Below are 20,676 nucleotides of genomic sequence, written 5' to 3'. Positions count from 1 at the left end.
GACTACACTCCTAGCCCGAATTACATTTTTCGAATTTTTGTTGCATTTGTCATATAAAATAAACAACAAAATGTTCAGATCTGTTCAAAAGAGGAAAAGAAACTCGTTCAACGGAGTACAAAAAGTCACACAATAAATTTTTAGAAATCCATTGGGATTAATTGTATATGTTCCCAACCAAGGCTACGATACCAATGATGTCCTGCCTCGGGCATGGATGTGTGTGATATCCTTAGGTTAGTTAGGTTTAAGTAGTTCTAAGTTCTAGGGGACTGATGACCACAGCACGTTGCAAGGCCTCCCCGATATGCTCAATAATGTTCATGTCTGGCGAATTTGGTGGCCAGCCGAAATGTTTAAACTCAGAAGATTGTTCCTGGAGCCACTTTGTAGCAATTCTGGACATGTGGGGTGTCGCATTGTCCTGCTGGAATTTCCGAAGTCCGTCGGAATGCACAATGGACATGAATGGATGAAGGTGATCAGACAAGATGCTTACGCAGGTGTCACCTGTCAAGAGTCGTATCTAGCGGTATCAGGGGTCCCATATCACTCCTACAGCACATGCCTCCACCAGCTTGAACAGTCCCCCCCCCCCCACCCCCCCTGCTGACATGCAGGGTCCATGAATTCATGAGGTTGTCTCCATACCCGTACAAGTCCATCCGCTCGTTACAATTTGAAACGAGAATGGTCTGACCAGGTTGCATGTTTCCAGTCATCAACAGTCTAATGTCGGTGTTGATCGGCCCAGGCGAGGCATAAAGCATTGTGTTGTGCAGTCATCAAGGGTACACGAGTGGGCCTTCGGCTCCGAAAGCCCATATCGATGACGTTTCGTTGAATGGTTCGCACGCTGACACTTGCTGATGGCCCAGCACTGAAATCTGCAGGAATTTGCGGTAGGATTGCACTCTCGTCACGCTCCTCTAGTCTTCGTCGGTCCCGTTCTTGCAGGATCTTTTTCCGGATGCAGCGATGTCGGAGATTTGATGTTTTATCGAATTCATTATATTTACGGCACACTCGTGAAATGGTCGTACGGGAAAATCCCTACTTCATTGCTACCTCGGAGATGCTATGCCCCATCGCTCGTTGCCGACTGAAACACCACGTTCAAATTCACTTAAATCTTGATAACCTGCCACTATAGCAGCAGTAACCGATCTAACCACTGCGACAGACACTTGTCTTGTATAGGCGATGCCAATCGCTGCGCCGTAGTCTGCCAGTTCACGTATCTCTGTATTTGAATACGCATGGCTATACGTGTATCTTATGTACACATAAAAAAAAATAAAAAAATTCTATGTTTTACTCGCTGCTTTCCATCAATTACCTTTCTGACAGGGACCCAAGAATCTAGTCTCACAACTGAGACAGTAGCACATAGGCACGCAATTTGATTAGAAGTCGCTTGCGATTAGCCGCATCATAAGCCTTCTGGAAATCTCAAAAGCTGTGGCCGAGCGGTTCTACGCGCTTCAGTCCAAAACCGCTCTGCTGCTACGGTCGCAGGTTCGAATCCTGCCTCGGGCATGGGTGTGTGTGATGTCCTTAGGTTAGTTGGGTTTAAGTAGTTCAAAGTCTAGGGGACTGATGACCTCAGATGTGAAGTCATATAGTGCTTAGAGCCGTTTGAAAGCTCAAAATATTGAATCAACTACACATCCTCAGTCTATACCACTCATTGCTCCCTGCGAATAAAGAGCTACTTGTTTTGCACAATAACAAAGACTACTGTTATCCGAATGCGGAATCGGTGGTTTAGGAAGGCAGCATCCAGTGCAATGCAGGATTCCAGAGGCCTTGCGCGACACGCGCTCGACATGACGGATTTTGACCGTTCGCGCAGGATTACTCAGTCACGTCACAAACCTTGGGTCCCGAAGTGGGCTGGCTGTTAGCAGCAAGAGAAGTATCAACACCAACAGTGCGGCGACGCCTGCAACATCACGGACTGTGAGGCCAGTGAGCGGACCATTGTTATGGCTTCAGTTGACGTTACAGCAGAGAGAGGCGCTGCACACAGATCACAGCATGCTGTTAACAGTCGAGTCCCAATTCCGCGCACATCACGATGAATGTATCAACGAGTAGAGGGTGCGCATCGTCATACGCTCCCAGCACTTGACGTCATGGGCTGTGGCGTCTTTGGGTATACATCATGTTATAGGCCTACAACACGTTCACCCTCGTTTCGCATAGCCGGTAAATTGGGCACCAGCCGTTACATTTCCGACGTTTTAAACCCGGTGGCTGCGCCCTACCTACGAGGTCTCCGTGACGTTATCATTCAACAAGATAACGCAAGACCGCACGTTGTCCGCGCTGTCTTGTCATACGATCTCAGACTCTATTCGTAACGGGCCTGGAGTCTTTGCTGCGAACGGTGCCACCTGTGTGTGCTAAATTTCGCCCCCTGTACACCGCTAAATCATCAAACCATTTAATCGTGTTTTCTTTCTACTATCCTGTATACAGACGACCGAGTAGAATTTCGTCGTGACCTACAGTTGCAAACTAACCTCACGACTGAGCACTAAACTTCCCGTTGTTGCAGTTCAAATTGGTAAACAGTCCATAGTGGTACAAACCTCGCCTCGAAATTGTCAGTAGGTCTTTTAATGACTCTGCTCGTTTGGGTGGAGCTCGTAGCAAGGAATCACTATGCTCTTATACCTGCATTACACAGTAAAAAAATTAGCCAAGTGCGAGTAGACTCGCGCACTGAATACGAGGTGCATTCAAGTTCTAAGGCCTCCGATTTTTTTTCTAATTAACTACTCACCCGAAATCGATGAAAGTGGCGTTACTTCTCGACGTAATCGCCCTGCAGACGTACACATTTTTCACAACGCTGACGCCATGATTCCATGGCAGCGGCGAAGGCTTCTTTAGGAGTCTGTTTTGACCACTGGAAAATCGCTGAGGCAATAGCAGCACGGCTGGTGAATGTTCGGCCACGGAGAGTGTCTTTCATTGTTGGAAAAAGCCAAAAGTCACTAGGAGCCAGGTCAGGTGAGTAGGGAGCATGAGGAATCACTTCAAAGTTGTTGTCACGAAGAAACTGTTGCGTAACGTTAGCTCGATGTGCGGGTGCATTGTCTTGGTGAAACAGCACACGCGCAGCCCTTTCCGGACGTTTTTGTTGCAGTGCAGAAAGGAATTTGTTCTTCAAAACATTTTCGTAGGATGCACCTGTTACCGTAGTGCCCTTCGGAACGCAATGGGTAAGGATTACGCCCTCGCTGTCCCAGAACATGGACACCATCATTTTTTCAGCACTGGTGGTTACCCGAAATTTTTTTGGTGGCGGTGAATCTGTGTGCTTCCATTGAGCTGACTGGCGCTTCGTTTCTGGATTGAAAAATGGCATCCACGTCTCATCCATTGTCACAACCGACGAAAAGAATGTCCCATTCATGCTGTCATTGCGCGTCAACATTGCTTGGCAACATGCCACACGGGCAGCCATGTGGTCGTCCGTCAGCATTCGTGGCACCCACCTGGATGACACTTTTCGCATTTTCAGGTCGTCATGCAGGATTGTGTGCACAGAACCCACAGAAATGCCAACTCTGGAGGCGATCTGTTCAACAGTCATTCGGCGATCCCCCAAAACAATTCTCTCCACTTTCTCCATCATGTCGTCAGACCAGCTAGTGCGAGCCCGAGGTTGTTTCGGTTTGTTGTCACACGATGTTCTGCCTTCATTAAACTGTCGCACCCACGAACGCACTTTCGACACATTCATAACTCCATCACCACATGTCTCCTTCAACTGTTGATGAATTTCAATTTGTTTCACACCACGCAAATTCAGAAAACGAATGATTGCACGCTGTTCAAGTAAGGAAAACGTCGCCATTTTAAGTATTTAAAACAGTTCTCATTCTCGCCGCTGGCGGTAAAATTCCATCTGCCGTACAGTGTTGCCATCTCTGGGACGTATTGACAATGAACGCGGCCTCATTTTAAAACAATGCACATGTTTGTATCTCTTTCCAGTCCGGAGAAAAAAAATCGGAGGTCTTAGAACTTGAATGCACCTCGTATTCCGTACGAACTTAATCACGTATATACATAGTTCATTCAGCCTGGGAATCGAGAATCTCAGAGATTTTTGCTGACAAGATATAGGTCCCGGGAATTCGGATTGTATCAAAATCTCTACAATAGTTCCTCAGAGTAGCACTGACATACGGAAAGAAGTGAGCAGGGGACTTCAGTTTATATATGAAGATGTAAAAGATTTAATAAAATATTTTTCATTTACTTACTGAAACATTTATGTCTTATGTTTGTATGCAGCAATGTTAGTCTATTATGCTTTTGACAGATGATGAATGTAATATATGATTTAATGGCAAGAAAACTTCTTGTGTGATATAATTTAACAATTTTCAGATCTTTTTACTTCATTTGTACTCCGAAACCACGCTTCTTCCAAAACTTTATGATCCTACGTCCACGGGATGCCCTATGAGTGCCTTTGCGTGTATCGAAATATGTGACATAACATAAATGGCCGAATATTTTGATTGCGCTGACATAGAAGCTTAAAATTTCTAAACCGCCAACGAACCATCGACGTTGATATATGACGTCAATTTGAACTTGATATGTCTACTCATTTCTGTGAAAAACGGTTCTTAAGAGTCGGACTGTCAGACAAATGAACAAAACAATCCTTACTGGTTCTGCTTTTACGAAACAACGCAGGGAACCTGAAAACGTGTGTTGATTACAATATCACAACGATGTGAGAAAACTTATCTTTCTCTATCCCTGAGCGACTTTCCTGAACAAGATATGAAACTGTATTGTATGCCTGGATTGTCAGCTGTTTCAGTTTTTTTGTGTTCAGTTGTATCCATTTTTCTCTCCGCATGCAAGTAATTTTAACCTGATGACAACATTGCACTAAAATAAAAGAGAAAACAATTGAAGAAATAAGTAGTTTTGTTGTACAAAACACAAATGTTGAATAATTTTTTCCTCGATAAGATTCATTAGTACGCCTGAAATTGAATGTAGATCTTCTTACCCATCTGCAGTTACTGCCGAAGATATCTCAAACTGACAAAGACTCCTGACAATAAAAAGCTAATCATTAAGACTAATAACCCAGAAAGAATAAAATTATTAGCATGTGTTAATGCAGAGCAGAAAGGTCTAAGTGATTTCGGCAAGAATAGATAAGGGTTTTCATCTGATATAACAGGACTGGCATTCAAAATTAGATGGAAATACAATGGCATTCTTTTTCAATAAGAAAACATTGCTGTCAAAACAGCATGTGCGTATTCACTTCTTCCTAAAGGTATTGCTACTCATAAACTGAAAGTCATCCCATTTGTTTTCTTCGAAAAATTATGGGTCTTGAAGGCCTTTTCTTAAAAATAAAAATCAACCACTGGAAAAATGGCAGAATACTAGTCAAAATCAGAGTGAAGACAGTACAATACACTGTGGAAGAACAGTGAGTGCATCGATTCTGCATTTTGTCAAAGAGGTGCAATGAGAAGAACAATACTGGTGAAAAATATCTGAGCATTTAAAAGGAGTTATTAAGCTCTTATCAGTATGTGGACTAATGTCATGAGGAAACTTCTGATTCTCTGTGAAATGGTAATTACCTGGACTTCCACAACTAAATACCAAATGAAACTTTTCTTATCACAACATATCAGCACTTATGTAAATGAAGGAAAAATATCACAGCCACAGTAGTGTGCAAAGGAACTGTCACTCTTATTAATACAAATATACTGAATGAAATAAGATTAAAATTTTAGAGAATGTGTAAATATTTTTCAACCCCATTACATTAAACACTGTATTTAGCAAACACTGACCAACTCATTTTAATTACACAATATCTTTTTACATTCTAGCCTGCTGAAAGATTTATCTTATTTCTAGACATGGGAGGGGGCAATTTTTTACAATCTGCTCACAGTAATAAAGAGTTTTAAAAATAAATATATAGATATCGACATAAAAGATTGTAGAGGTTAAAGTTACAATAAAATTATACCAGTAACACGAGTCCATTACCAAATAAGAGTGCCACTATACTGGATACAGAAAGTATTTGCACAATCTTTGACTGTGCAGGAAAATGAGCAGTCGAATGTTGTTTAGAACTTGTCGAAACGCGAAAACAAAAGAACATAGCATCTATGATGGCTCAGATAAGTGAACAAAATTTTCTTAAACACTACCTTCACACGTAGTACAGAAGTGAAGTAATATTATAATGTAAATATATGAGAAAATATTGGTGAACAGTGACCCCCACAGTTCATCAACCCTACAGGCCCAGTGCGACTTTAACCAAGGGGCAGAAGGGGGGGGCCAATCTCATTAGTTTTATAGAAGAGAGACAGTTGGAAGAAACTCAGCACAGTTTCTTACATATTATTTTCAAACTATGAAAGGCTCTTTATTGGTCACTGAACATATTACTGCGACTACTTCATAATACCTACCTGCCTACCACCTTCAATGTATGTAACAGAGTAAAGGTTGAATAGAATTTGTACATACTGTTCTGCTCCTAGGAAGGAAAAGTTAAGATAAAAGTGACACTTCCTGTATTAATGTATTTATTACATTAGCTGGTAACCTGAGAAGAAACATTGTCAACTGACGATACAAGGATACTGGAAGTTCTCAGAAATTTTCAGTTAAAACTAGAAGTGGATTGATGCCCACGGGCAGAATATTTTTATGATCCCCTCAGCCTGCTTCCAATACATGATATGCTATAAATTATAGAAACATTTATTTTATTAAGTAAAAAGACATATTCAATCTCTCTCTCTCTCTCTCTCTCTCTCTCTCTCTCTCACACACACACACACACACACACACACACACTCTCCAAGCATCTGAATGAATATTTACATTGGTTGTAAATATATTAATTAAATCATAATGTAAAAAGAAAGTTATATATATTTGTACAAACATATCATTCAATATAAGTGACGTCTTTATTTTGGTGGAAATTTGTTGTCCATGAAGTTATGTAGTAAACCGATTGTCACGTGAAATCGCAGTGCACAGCTGAAAATGGCACCGTCAGTGTCATTTGTGCCACAAAGCGGAACTGTCTATGGTGAAAGTGGCAGCAGAACAGGGTGACCAGAAATTTTCTATGGTACATACCAAGGGAATACCATGCAATACCATCAATCTGTGTAGAGATGGTGTGTGTGTATTCCCATCCACTTGAAAAGTACTTTGATCTTGAAGCCACATTAGGTTCCATGTATGGTGTATCTGGTGAATGTCTAAGTCTAATTTTGTATTTCTGTAATTTATCAAGTAACAGTGATGGTGCAAAACTTTTGTAATTCGGTGACAGAGAGATGAAATATCATAAAGATATATGCTAGTGGTGGAGTTTCTTTATAAACAGACAGGATGTGTGTTTGGTTTGTGAAGCTCATTTTCTTTTTTCTTCTGGGCAGCAAGGGAGGGGTTTGCTGCCCTCCCATACTCCTCATTTTGTTTCTTACTCTCTTCCAAATACCTTCTGTTGTGTCATCCTTTTGCCCCTCTCCCCACCAACCTTTTGGAATACAGCACTGTGATTCCCATGTGCATGTATAATAAATTCACCAGCTGTACACAGGGCTCACCTCAGTTTAATTTTTATTTCTAAGCTGTTCAGGCTTTTTGTTCCCTAAAAGCTGATGATTCTTATCATTATCTTCCCAGCAGACAAAGAATCTACCACTGGTGTACTTGACCAGAAGCCTTCAGCCTCTGGTTCGGTTTTAGATACATTCCTCTGTTACAGTCCCATTTTCATTAGTCACAATTACATCACTTCCTTAACCAATGTGTTTGCTTTCCTCTGTCTACTAATAATTCATGACACAGAGCTCTTCACTGATTACTGAACAAACCACAGTTTTTATGACCTTTTTTTTCATATAAAGTCAATTACACACTGTCATGTGTCGTAACTGACTATACACACAGACTGCAGACTTCTCTTTTCAGACAAATCAGAAGCATAGTTTTGTAAACCCTATTTAATTTAATGAACAGAACAGCAGACCATTTTCACTCTTCTGTTAATTTCTTTTGCTGTTCATCCAGTTAAACAGAAGCTAGAACAAGTAGCATAGATGAACCAGTCTTGGTTGATGAAAGATATGAATCATCATCCCCAGGATTTTACTCTGTTAAGGAAGAAACTGGTATTTCTTTTGTGTCATTTGAAGCAACCATGAAAAATCTAAATCAAAATAGGAAGACTGGAATTTGAACCCTGACCCTGAGGGATGCCAGCCCAGTTTCCTAACCATTGCCATCCCACTCTTTCATAACATACTACTACTACTACTACTACTACTACTAAACACTGCTACAAAATTTGAAACATTACATTAAATACTACATGTAAATTAATCACCAACCAAAACACTGATCTTTATGAAATTCTTTCTTAGGCATGCTACTATCGGAAGTGATATATGCCCTTGTTTTCCTTCAATATGTGGGCCAGTTCACCCAAACTTATGGGAAAAAGGGGGCAGAGTTAAGTATTGAATTCAAACAACAGCTATCATTGGCATTTTTAATACGCACAAAACATTACTAGCAGTGGCAATTTGATAAACTACCACAAATATCCTAACTCCCATAGATTAGAATTTGTAGTCTGATGTTTATTTACTAAAACACTGATACAGATGGCATGATACATAAATGTAACAAAAATGTAAATAGGACAACAGTTCCAATACGATTATGTACATTTATCATCATGACAGTGAGAAAGGTGTAATGCACAGAGAAATCCATGGCAAGTTTTCACTCTGCTGTTGATGTCAAATGGACCACTCACCCTTTCATGAATGTTTAAATCATTACAGATTAAGCACTAACCCAGCTGAACCAAAATTGGGATTGGCATTTAAACGTCTTTATTGAAGGAATAACCTTCAATGAACCTGGACTGACTTGAAGAAGATTTGAAAGCAATCGCTTCTGAATCTTGTATAGTTGTTATGCAATATTATTACTATTACAGAAGTTTAAACGCAACCCATTTGTAGAAACTACATTTAAAAAGAAAAAAATCCAGTCCGTCTTTATAACATTAGAACTGTCCCTCGTTATTCTCCTACAGCCAATTAAAACTTCTCATTATGGCATGGTTCACAGAGACAACATTTCAAAGCCCACACACCTGACGAAAGGTAAGTCACGCGTTCCTCTAAAATATAGTAGAACAAAAAGAGAAACAAATTCACATGTTAGACTGAAAATGTGACAAACTAAATGCACACTAAGACTAAGTATTTTGGTAATTTCTACATCTACATCTACATGATTACTCTGCAATTCACATTTAAGTGCTTAGCAGAAGGTTCATCGAACCACAATCATACTATCTCTCTACCATTCCACTCCCGAACAGCGCGTGGGAAGAACGAACACCTAAACCTTTCTGTTCGAGCTCTGATTTCTCTTATTTTATTTTGATGATCATTCCTACCTATGTAGGTTGGGCTCAACAAAATATTTTCGCATTTGGAAGAGAAAGTTGGTGACTGAAATTTCGTAAATAGATCTCGCTGCGACAAAAAACATCTTTGCTTTAATGACTTCCATCCCAACTCGCGTATCATATCTGCCACACTCTCTCCCCTATTACGTGATAACACAAAACGAGCTGCCCTTTTTTGCACCCTTTGGATGTCCTCCGTCAATCCCACCTGGTAAGGATCCCACACCGTGCAGCAATATTCTAACAGAGGACGAACGAGTGCAGTGTAAGCTGTCTCTTTAGTGGACTTGTTGCATCTTCTAAGTGACCTGCCAATGAAATGCAACCTTTGGCTCGCCTTCCCCACAATATTATCTATGTAGTCTTTCCAACTGAAGTTGTTCTTAATTTTAACACCCAGGTATTTAGCTGAATTGAGAGCCTTGAGAATTGTATTATTTATCGAGTAATTGGATTCCAACGGATTTCTTTTGGAACTCATGTGGATCACTCACACTTTTCGTTATTTAGCGTCAACTGCCACCTGCTACACCATACAGCAATCTTTTCTAAATCGCTTTGCAACTGATACTGGTATTCGGATGACCTTACTAGACGGTAAATTACAGCACGAACAACCTAAGAGAACTGCTCAGATTGTCACCCAGGTCATTTACGAGGGCAGTTCAATAAGTAATGCAACACATTTTTTTTCTGAAACAGGGGTTGTTTTATTCAGCATTGAAATACACCAGGTTATTCCCCAATCTTTTAGCTACACAACACTATTTTTCAACGTAATCTCCATTCAATGCTACGGCCTTACGCCACCTTGAAATGAGGACCTGTATGCCTGCACGGTACCATTCCACTGGTCGATGTCGGAGCCAACGTCGTACTGCATCAATAACGTCTTCATCATCCGCGTAGTGCCTCCCACGGATTGCGTCCTTCATTGGGCCAAACATATGGAAATCCGACGGTGCGAGATCGGGGCTGTAGGGTGCATGAGGAAGAACAGTCCACTGAAGTTTTGTGAGCTCCTCTTGGGTGCAAAGACTTGTGTGAGGTCTTGCGTTGTCATGAAGAAGGAGAAGTTCGTTCAGATTTTTGTGCCTACGAACACGCTGAAGTCGTTTCTTCAATTTCTGAAGAGTAGCACAATACACTTCAGAGTTGATCGTTTGACCATGGGGAAGGACATCGAATAGAATAACCCCTTCAGCGTCCAGAAGACTGTAACAATGACTTTACCGGCTGAGGGTATGGCTTTAAACTTTTTCTTGGTAGGGGAGTGGGTGTGGCGCCACTCCATTGATTGCCGTTTTGTTTCAGGTTCGAAGTGATGAACCCATGTTTCATCGCCTGTAACAATCTTTGACAAGAAACTGTCACCCTCAGCCACATGACGAGCAAGCAATTCCGCACAGATGGTTCTCCTTTGCTCTTTATGGTGTTCGGTTAGACAACGAGGGACCCAGCGGGAACAAACCTTTGAATATCCCAACTGGTGAACAATTGTGACAGCACTACCAACAGAGATGCCAAGTTGAGCACTGAGTTGTTTGATGGTGATCCGTCGATCATCTCGAACGAGTGTGTTTGCACGCTCCGCCATTGCAGGAGTCACAGCTGTGCACGGCTGGCCCGCACGTGGGAGATCAGACAGTCTTGCTTGACCTTGCGGCGATGATGACACACGCTTTGCCCAACGACTCACCGTGCTTTTGTCCACTGCCAGATCACCGTAGACATTCTGCAAGCGCCTATGAATATCTGAGATGCCCTGGTTTTCCGCCAAAAGAGACTCGATCACTGCCCGTTGTTTGCAACGCACATCCGTTACAGACGCCATTTTAACAGCTCCGTACAGCGCTGCCACCTGTCGGAAGTCAATGAAACTATACGAGACGAAGCGGGAATGTTTGAAAATATTCCACAAGAAATTTCCGGTTTTTTCAACCAAAATTTGCCGAGAAAAAAAATGTGTTGCATTACTTATTGAACTGCCCTCGTATGTAGATCAGGAACAGCAGAGGTCCCAGGACGCTTCTCTGGGGAACACCTGATATCACTTCAGTTTTACTTGATGATTTGCCGTCTATTTCTACGAACTCCGACCTTCCTGACAGGAAATCACGAATCCAGTCACACAACTGAGACGATACCCTATAGGCCGCAGCTTGATTAGAAGTCGCTTGTGAGGAATGGTGCTAATTTATAACATATTTTCTTCAAATTCTTAAAACTTCTTCCAAACTTCCATTAGCTTACTTTAGAAATATATATTTCCTTTTTTATAGATTTCTTCTTTGATTCCCTCTCAGACTGAATCTGTGGCTGGCTCAATACATCACTTCCAAACTTCGAGAATGAGAGAACACGTCATACTGGGAGAGGAGACAGGAGCAAGGGGCAGTGCACACCACTTCTGGCTTTCCAGTTAGCTGGTATTGTGTCCTTCTAGTAGTTTAAAAATAAAGAAGTGAGTAAAGTTACTAAAGAAAAGGAAGTTCTGGGCCTCTGTGAAATTTATAGATTTGGAATAATTTTTGTGAGATAATCATAAACAAAAGCAAAGCAGGAGAATGGAATGTAGTTAAACTGAAGCAGGTTATGTTGAGGGATGTAGATTAGGAGATAAGATGCTAACAATGCTATATGAGTTTTGTCTTTGGGCAGCAAAATCACCTATGATGACCAGAGGAGAGGGGATACAAAATGCAGACTGATAATACTAAAGATGCTTTCCAAATGCTAAGCTTGAATTTCACAGGTGCAATTGAAGTACCAGTGTCACCTACCACTTGTACTGCTTCAAAAAATGCAAAGCCCTTGGCTCATATTCCTAATTTATCATTCACTGAGGGAGTGTTCCCCTACAGATCAGGAATTTCAAAGTGAAGGGAGTTTAAAATTACTGAACTGTATCACTCCTCTCCAAATTCTCTAAAATATTTGAGACATTAATGAAAGATCAACTCAGCAAGTACTTAAAACAACCACAAGCTGTTGAATAGCAATCAACATGGGTTTTTAACAGGTGAAAGTACAGAAACAACAATAATGGTTTACACAGATGAATTATTTAGAAACCTAGAAAACAACAAAAGTGTTGTAGGAGATGTATCTGATTTTTTAAAAACTTTTGATACTGTCACATTTTTTTAGATAAATTGTAAAAATGAGGATAAATGGTATAGAAAACAAATAGAAGATTTCATGGCTGAAATATGCTGAGAAAACCTGTAATCACATATGGCTTCAATCATATTTGCAAAACAATACACTATACATAATTTATAGGAATGTGTGTTGATCCAGATCTAAACTGGAAAGACCATGTAATAAAACTCTCATAGAGATTCACATCAACATGTTACTACAGTACCCTACTCAGAAGGAAATAGAATGTATTGCTTTGGTTACCTTCAGTCCCTTGCAGCTTATGGAGTAGCTTTTTGGGATAGAGCTAATGGTTATTTACGTGAAAAGGCAAATCACCATGGATCATTCTTTAGCCATTTTCACTGAATACACATTCGAGCTAATCCTTATTGTGAAAGTTATGGAATAACAGTAGGCGGTGTCACTTACATTTTTGCATAATGTAAACTGAAGACAAAGCAGCAAATAGATTTCACACAACCATTAATCAGACCTCATCATCATTACCAACTAACATAACAGTGCTCCTTCATCAAATTAGTACATTAATTTTAAAACTTATGATGACATTTTTAGATAAGTGTAACTTTAATCTGATATTGAGAGATGGCTGTACAATCTCAAGGGCCAAAAGTAGCAAATAATAATAATAATAATAATAAAGGAAAAAAAAGAAAATTTTGGAGTAGGAATTAAAATTCAGGGAGAAGAAATAAAAACTCTGAACTTTGGTGATGGCACTGTAATTCTGTCAGTGACAGAAGAGCAGTTGAATGGAAGGAGTGTACTGTGTAAGATAAACATCAACAAAAGCAGAACAAGGACAATGGAATGTAGTCAAATTAAATCAAGTGATGCTGAGAGAATCACATTAGGAAAATTGACACTTGAAGTAGTAGATAAGTTTTGTTATTTGGGCAGCAAAATAACTGATGATGGCCGAAGTAGAGAGGATATAAAAAGTAGACTGGGAATGGCATGAAAAAGCATTTCCGAAGAACAGAACTTTGTTAACATCGAATACTGATTTAAGCGTAACAAAGTCTTTTCTGAAAGAATTTGTAAGGAGTGTAGCATGTACGGAAGCGAAATATGAATGATTAAGAGTTCAGACAAGATGGCAATTGAAGCTTTTGAAATGTGGTGCAACAGAAGACTGCTGAAGATTAGGTGGTAATCACAAGCACTGAATAGAATTGGGATTGGGGGGGGGGGGGGCAGAAGTATTTGACACAACCTGACCAGAAGAAGTGATCAGTTGATAGGACACATTCTGAAGATGGAGACAATGAAATGAATACAGTAAGCAGATTCAGAAGGATGTAGGTTGCAATAGTAATTTGGAGATAGGCTTGCACACGATAGAGTAGCATGGAGAGCTGCATCAAGCCAGTCTTTGGACCACAACAACACAACATAAAAGGGTTCACTTCCAGCCCGTATTAAAAAAAAAAAAAAAAAAAAAAAAAAAAAAAAAAAAAAAAAAAAAAAATTGTGTGCTTGCAGTACACACACACACACACACACACACACACACACACACACACACAAATAAATAAATAAATGTGTTGGTGATAGGAGCCAATATTGGAGACCTGCAAACTAACAGTGATTACCACAGTCATAACCTTCAAAACACACATACATCAAGAGGTTGGACAAAGAAATGGCTTTTAAAGAGTTAAAAACATTTCTTGTTGAGGAGTGTTTCTACAATGTAAGTGAACATGTTACCTTTCAGAAATACTAGTCCCTCATTTATTGTTGAGTGCTTTTTAATTTGTTAACAGATGTAAGATATATGCAGTCTTTTTCTCTGTGCAAGAATGTTGCTGCAGTTGGTTTCCTGTTTTACCTGTTTCTAATGTGATTCTATAAACTTCCTCACAAAAGGGAATGTGTTACAATAAATCTGGGATGGATGTAGTGTTGGCAGGCTTTTTCTGCTTATATTTTTCAGGCATTTTAAATAATGTGTTCATGTGTTTACATGTTTTTCAGAAGTGTAATAGAACAAAGCTTCATGTTCTAATTATACTTCTTGTGCATGATAACCTATTTGCAGAGTAGGTACATGTGGTTTTCTTTCGAAGTCATGCACAGAGCGAGGTGGCTAAGCCAGTATTCATTTGAGCAGAACAAAATTAGTACACCAACCGGTCATCCTGACTCGAGTTTTTGATGGTTACCTTGAATTGCTACAATAAATGTTGCAATGGTTCCACTGATAAGGCCCTGGCCAATTTGCTGCCCAATCCTTGTCTAATCCTATCCTACTGTGGATGATGATGATTATGATGTCCCATACTCCAAAAAGTGTAGGGGATGATGCGGCAAGGTCCTAGCGGAGGTGGTTTGCCATTGCCTTCCTCCGATCGTAATGGGGATGAATGATGATGATGAAGATGACACAACACCTAGTCTCGGGTAGGGAAAAGCCCTGACCCCGCCGGGAATCGAACCCAGGAATCCGTACGCGGGAAGCGAGAACGCTCTGCAAGACCACGAGCTGCGGACCCTACTATGTACACATTCCCTATAACCATAGATTACTTCTGTAATGTATCTGACACGTCTATACTGTTGTGTCAAATACTCAATGATGAACAAATAAATAAATACTCATGCAAAGTGATTCTGAAAAAAAAAAAGAGATAAACTGCTAACATCTGATGTAAATTTAAATATTAGGAAGTCTTTTCTGAAGACATCTGTAGGGTGTGTAACCTTGCATGGAAGTGAAATGTGGACAAGAAGCATTTTAGCCAAAAAGAGAATAGAATCTTTTAAAATGTTGTGCTAAATCTTTTGAAATGTGGTGCTACAAACTAATGCTGAAAATTAGATGGGTAGAGTGAATAACTAATGAAGAGATACTTAACTGGATTGGAGGTAAAAAAAATTATTGCATAGCTTGACTAACATGAGTGGTTGATAGAACATATCGTGAGGTACCAATGAATCAAAAATTTTATAACATAGGAAAGTAAAAACTGTAGAGGGAGACCAAGGAATGGATACACTAAGCAGGTTTAAAAAGATGTGTGTTGCAGAGGTTATTCAGAAATGAAAGAACTTGTACAGAATAATTTGTGTGGGGAGCTGCATCAAACTAGCAACAACAAGAACAGAATTTACATTAGGTAGTTTTGCTCGATGTTATAATTCCTAAATTGTGAGGGCATTTGTCTTCAATACAGAGTTTACCACCAGGACATTTAAAACATCTAACAATTTATGGAAACATGATACAGCATATAACTGTACCTACAGTGAATCGAAAACAATATTGACAACAGAACGGCTTAATATTTTAAAGTCTGAAATGAGGAACTGTGTTATAAAGCCTAATGTTTGTAAAAGATAATGTTCACCAAGAGTGCAGCAACAAAAGCAGTATTAAGAAGAAGTAAATTAACACAGAATAAAATGTAGTGCAGGAACAAACACAATACTGGCAGAAAGAAAGGGAGAGGGGAGAACAGAAAAATAAAATCGGGAGTCAAAGATTTGAATTTCAGAGAGGGCTGAAAGTTCTCAGTAACTATGCAGCAGTAAAACCTAAGCTTCTTCCACACTGTACTGTACTTGCATTGAAAGAACACACCAGTGACAGATAAATGAAAACGTCTGCAAGTGAAACTTTCAGGCAGACAAACTAGATGCTGCACCTAAACTCTAACCCAAGTTTAGTCTCAATCTATAAGACAGTTTTAAATCTGTTAGGAAGTTTTACAATAGCACATACTATGCTGTTGAGTGACACATTCACTCTGCAATCCCACGTGTATTAAGTAACATGAAAAGAGTATAAATTGGAACACAGTGTGACACAAAGAGATGTTACTGATCGTGACTATTAAAAAGGAAGTAGTTCAACAATAAATTCAAAAAATGATGAAAAATGACTGGTTGTGCCAAATAAAACTGTACCAGCACAGGTCATAGAAAGCGGAGACAAAAAACAGAGTCCTGGGAGCACACCTGAAGGAAACATTTTACTACAGGAGCAGTTAAGTGATGAAGCACATTTTCTCTGACACAGCTAGCTAATGGATGCCAATGATGAATACTCCAGAGGAGAAGCCATATTGCACCGTTCTTCCAGAATTCTAGGAATGATATAAAGTTCTCCTAATTAGGTGTGTTGTTGATCTGGTGTACACTATTCTTATAAAGATGGAACATTACAAGGTTGTGTTCTACATCTTACCAACCAGCCTCAGGTGTCCATGATTAAATGACAAAGATGTCCAAGTACTCTAGCTGGAAATGTTTTGTGAGTATGTGTTGTTATTAGTTGAAATTAATCATGTATTCCCTTAACAGTTAATATGCTGTCAGCACATCAGACAGATCACTATGTAATATAATATTTGTTTAGAAAAACGAAGATTAAGGTTTAATGTCACGTTTGCATAGAGACAGTGCAAAATACAAAATTATTCAAATCAAACCCGACTTCAAAGACTTTTTCAGAGGCACAATGAGCATTAACGGGCTGTCTAACAAATAGCGCCAAGAAGTTTAAATTGCATGTTGCTGTTCTGTGAAATGAAAATTATTCAGCCATCAACATTCCAACCTGCTTTGTTGTATCTCAATTAAAACAGTTTTTTACCAAGCACAATACAATGCCATTAACAGCTTATATTCATTACTCAACATTAACAATTTCTTCTCTTCATGCAATGGAAAAACCATTACTCTACATGATACATTACTAACATTTAATTTCTGTTTTAATTCTATGCTCTGACTTTTCCACAAATTTGTCTGGAAAATCCATATAAACATCTCATATACTGCCATTTCATTGACAACCACTAAGACAGAAAGGCATGGATGGGACTGGCAGAATCTTAAAAACTAATGCAAATGCTTAATGCAATATTTATGTGACCAAGGACTACAAAGAAGAGGACGTAAAACTATAAAGTGTTCAAATGAGTATTTGGCACTTCAAAAATAAAAATGTTGCTTTATACTGCATAAACATACAACTATGGGGTCTCTTACATGTCTGAGAAATTTGTATTGCAGAAATTCTCAACTTGATTGTTATGATAACCTCCCCCCCCCCCCCCCCCCTCCAATCTAGACTAGACACTGGTCACAAAATTGTAGTGCAGCCTGTATCACAAAGAATCTATCATTTCCAATATTAACTCGATATTTAACAAGATTTTTGGATTAACATAAGCACTCAATACTGCCAACCTAACATAGAACTTGGGCTATCACAACAGATCAGTGTGGCACCACATCATAAATTCCGTATTTGATTCACTTGGTTTGCCAACTTGCAACCAAACTGCCATCTTCAAACCCATTATAAACCTTGGGTTGTGCTATGGATTGGTCTGTTACCACAACCTAAAAACCAAAAACAAATACAGATTAAAAAGAAATATTATCAGTGTTCTTTTCTCCTTCTATTTCTATGACATCACACACAATGTCATGAATAAATTATGCACTTAAGGTTGAAGCCGCATCCGGTATTGATACATTCAGTTATCACTATGAAGATGGAGACCTTCAGGGACGACCAAGAAGTCAAAATAACCTTCTCCTTTTTTTTTTTAAAAAAAAAAAAAAAAAAAAAAAAAAAAAAAAGATAAGAGAAAGGGGAAAAGCAACTTAGCCTGTACACTATATTAACACTGAACTGTTACTATAGGTTCTATGCTTCATGCTTCTTGTCCTTATACAAGCCAAACATAACTAGCTATACTAAAAGAAAGCTGCTAGCCTCGAAAAAGGGTACAAGAATAATTTAACAATGTGGAGTAACTCAAATGTGATGACAAGTGAGGGTACTGTCAGTTATTTTTCCTGACCACAATTACCTACAAGCAGTAATATTTACCTGTGCATTTCTATCCTTCCATTGGGGAGAAAACCTGGGGAATATTGCACACCATGAATCTAAATTAAAAAATAAAATAAAAAAAAGCTTCTAGTACAACAAAACTGCGTACAGTTTTTAATAAATTAGAAACACCGTTAATTCCATAGACTCATAATTTACAGCTTGACTGCTCCATTCTACTGACAGTTGCTCTTCTGTACTGCCTTACGAATCAACCACACAACACTGAGACTGTGCCATTATAGAATTATGATTTACTTAGTACGACTACTGCTGGAAGGAATGTTGATGATCATCACATATCCAGTGTTCATAGATTTCTCTTCATACTGCCTCATAGGCAGCAGTCAGCCAGTCAGAACAGACCCAAGGCTAAGAACGTGTTTTGATTTGAATACAAGAGTTGTACTGTAAAAACAGAGAATGACTTTCATCAAGCAAATTACAATAACAATGAGTACAGCAATGCGAGTAAAACCGAAATCACCTGACACATCCTGATAGTGTGCGTCATTTAATGTACATATATGTAAGGCATTCTTTGCCGAATAGTATAATATAGTAGTGGGGTTATTTTTAGAAGGATGTGATACTTATCATAACGACATAGAGACTGTCAGGGAATTGAACACAGACAGTAGGAGATAACATTGTTTGTTTTTACAAGTTCTGAAATACACATTGGTGCATTATACTGCATATGATACAAGAAAAGACAGTGCATCTTAGAAAAGACAGTGCATCTTATATGTGCACATGCCTTGGTATAATTTATTTTTTTGGTTGAATCACAGTGTTTGCCATAAACATAATGTCATGCTAAAAACTTATTATATATCATTGTACAACAATGCTTGCTATTACTGGAACGAACGATGCTGGGGAAAAAAAAAAGGTAGCGTTGTTTTAGGAAGTACATTAGGTTCTATGTTAATAAAGTATTTAACACAGAAAATTTAAGACGCAAGTATACTTCGATAAGAATTAATGTAGTGTCACCTTACACGGCAATAAAAGTAATCATGGCATCGTATTCAAAAACCGTGAATATGGTTCAGGCCTGTATAACACTAGTGCGGTTTGGGTACTAGCGTAATCATCCATTTCCGAAAATCCTTCTGTTTATTACGCCCTTACAGCGTCCATGACAATCAAACTACCATGCTTTTTCTTTATGAAATATAAATAATGTTTACTCACTGTAAACCAAATTCTTAATTAACATTTGAATGAATTTAATATACGACAGAACATAGAAACAGAAATAGCTTCTACCTACTATATCATCTATACTTAAATCTCCAGACTGCCATGAACTCCAACAAAAATCAGTTCATCATAAGTGACAAGTAACAAAATTAATTACTTTGTGTCAAAATAGAAATAATAAACGCGTTAATAGTTTTCATGGTGACATAAAACGTAAAAACATTTAAAATTATTCCGCTAAAATGGCAAAAGCTTGCAACAAAACTAAAATAACGTTTTCGTTGACGTGGGAAACCCTATCATAACAACGACAATTTTCCACCATGTGGCGCGACTGTTCAGATACATGTAAACAGTAACCCATGACAACACACTGCAAAAAAAAAAAAATTGTAAACAACTCTAATTCGAATGCCGAAACACACTTGAAAAAACACCAAATATGCAACAAACTGACGTTGATTGACCCGATCATTTAAATAACAATCGCTATAACTCACCTACATAAAGTAGTTCTCTGGCGGTGAAAACTTTTCTTGGCCTCCTGTTCTTTTATCGAATTCAGGTACTTCCCCACCTAAAATTTCAAACTAGTACATTCGGGTATTCACCGCCATGCGCATGCGCGCTGGCTAGGTCAAAAACAAGCGCTCGAAGTATACGTCAGACAGCGAAATCTGCATGCAGTGGCTTCCCGACGAAACAATCTCGCTTGTAGAGTTTAGAAAATCACTGAGGTCAAAAATAAAACACAAGAATGTCGCAAATCTTAACCTTTCAGGCTCCTGGAGCAGACGTTCTTTCAACAGTCCAGTACTAAACTTTCACACTGTGTGGGTAATGACGTCAGTCAGTGCTACCAAAAGTGAAATACGTAAACATGTAGAGTGATTACCAAACAATTCAA

The sequence above is a fragment of the Schistocerca piceifrons genome, chromosome 8, assembly GCF_021461385.2.
Source record: "Schistocerca piceifrons isolate TAMUIC-IGC-003096 chromosome 8, iqSchPice1.1, whole genome shotgun sequence".
Classification (NCBI taxonomy): domain Eukaryota; kingdom Metazoa; phylum Arthropoda; class Insecta; order Orthoptera; family Acrididae; genus Schistocerca; species Schistocerca piceifrons.
This window is presented reverse-complemented; position numbering follows the sequence as displayed.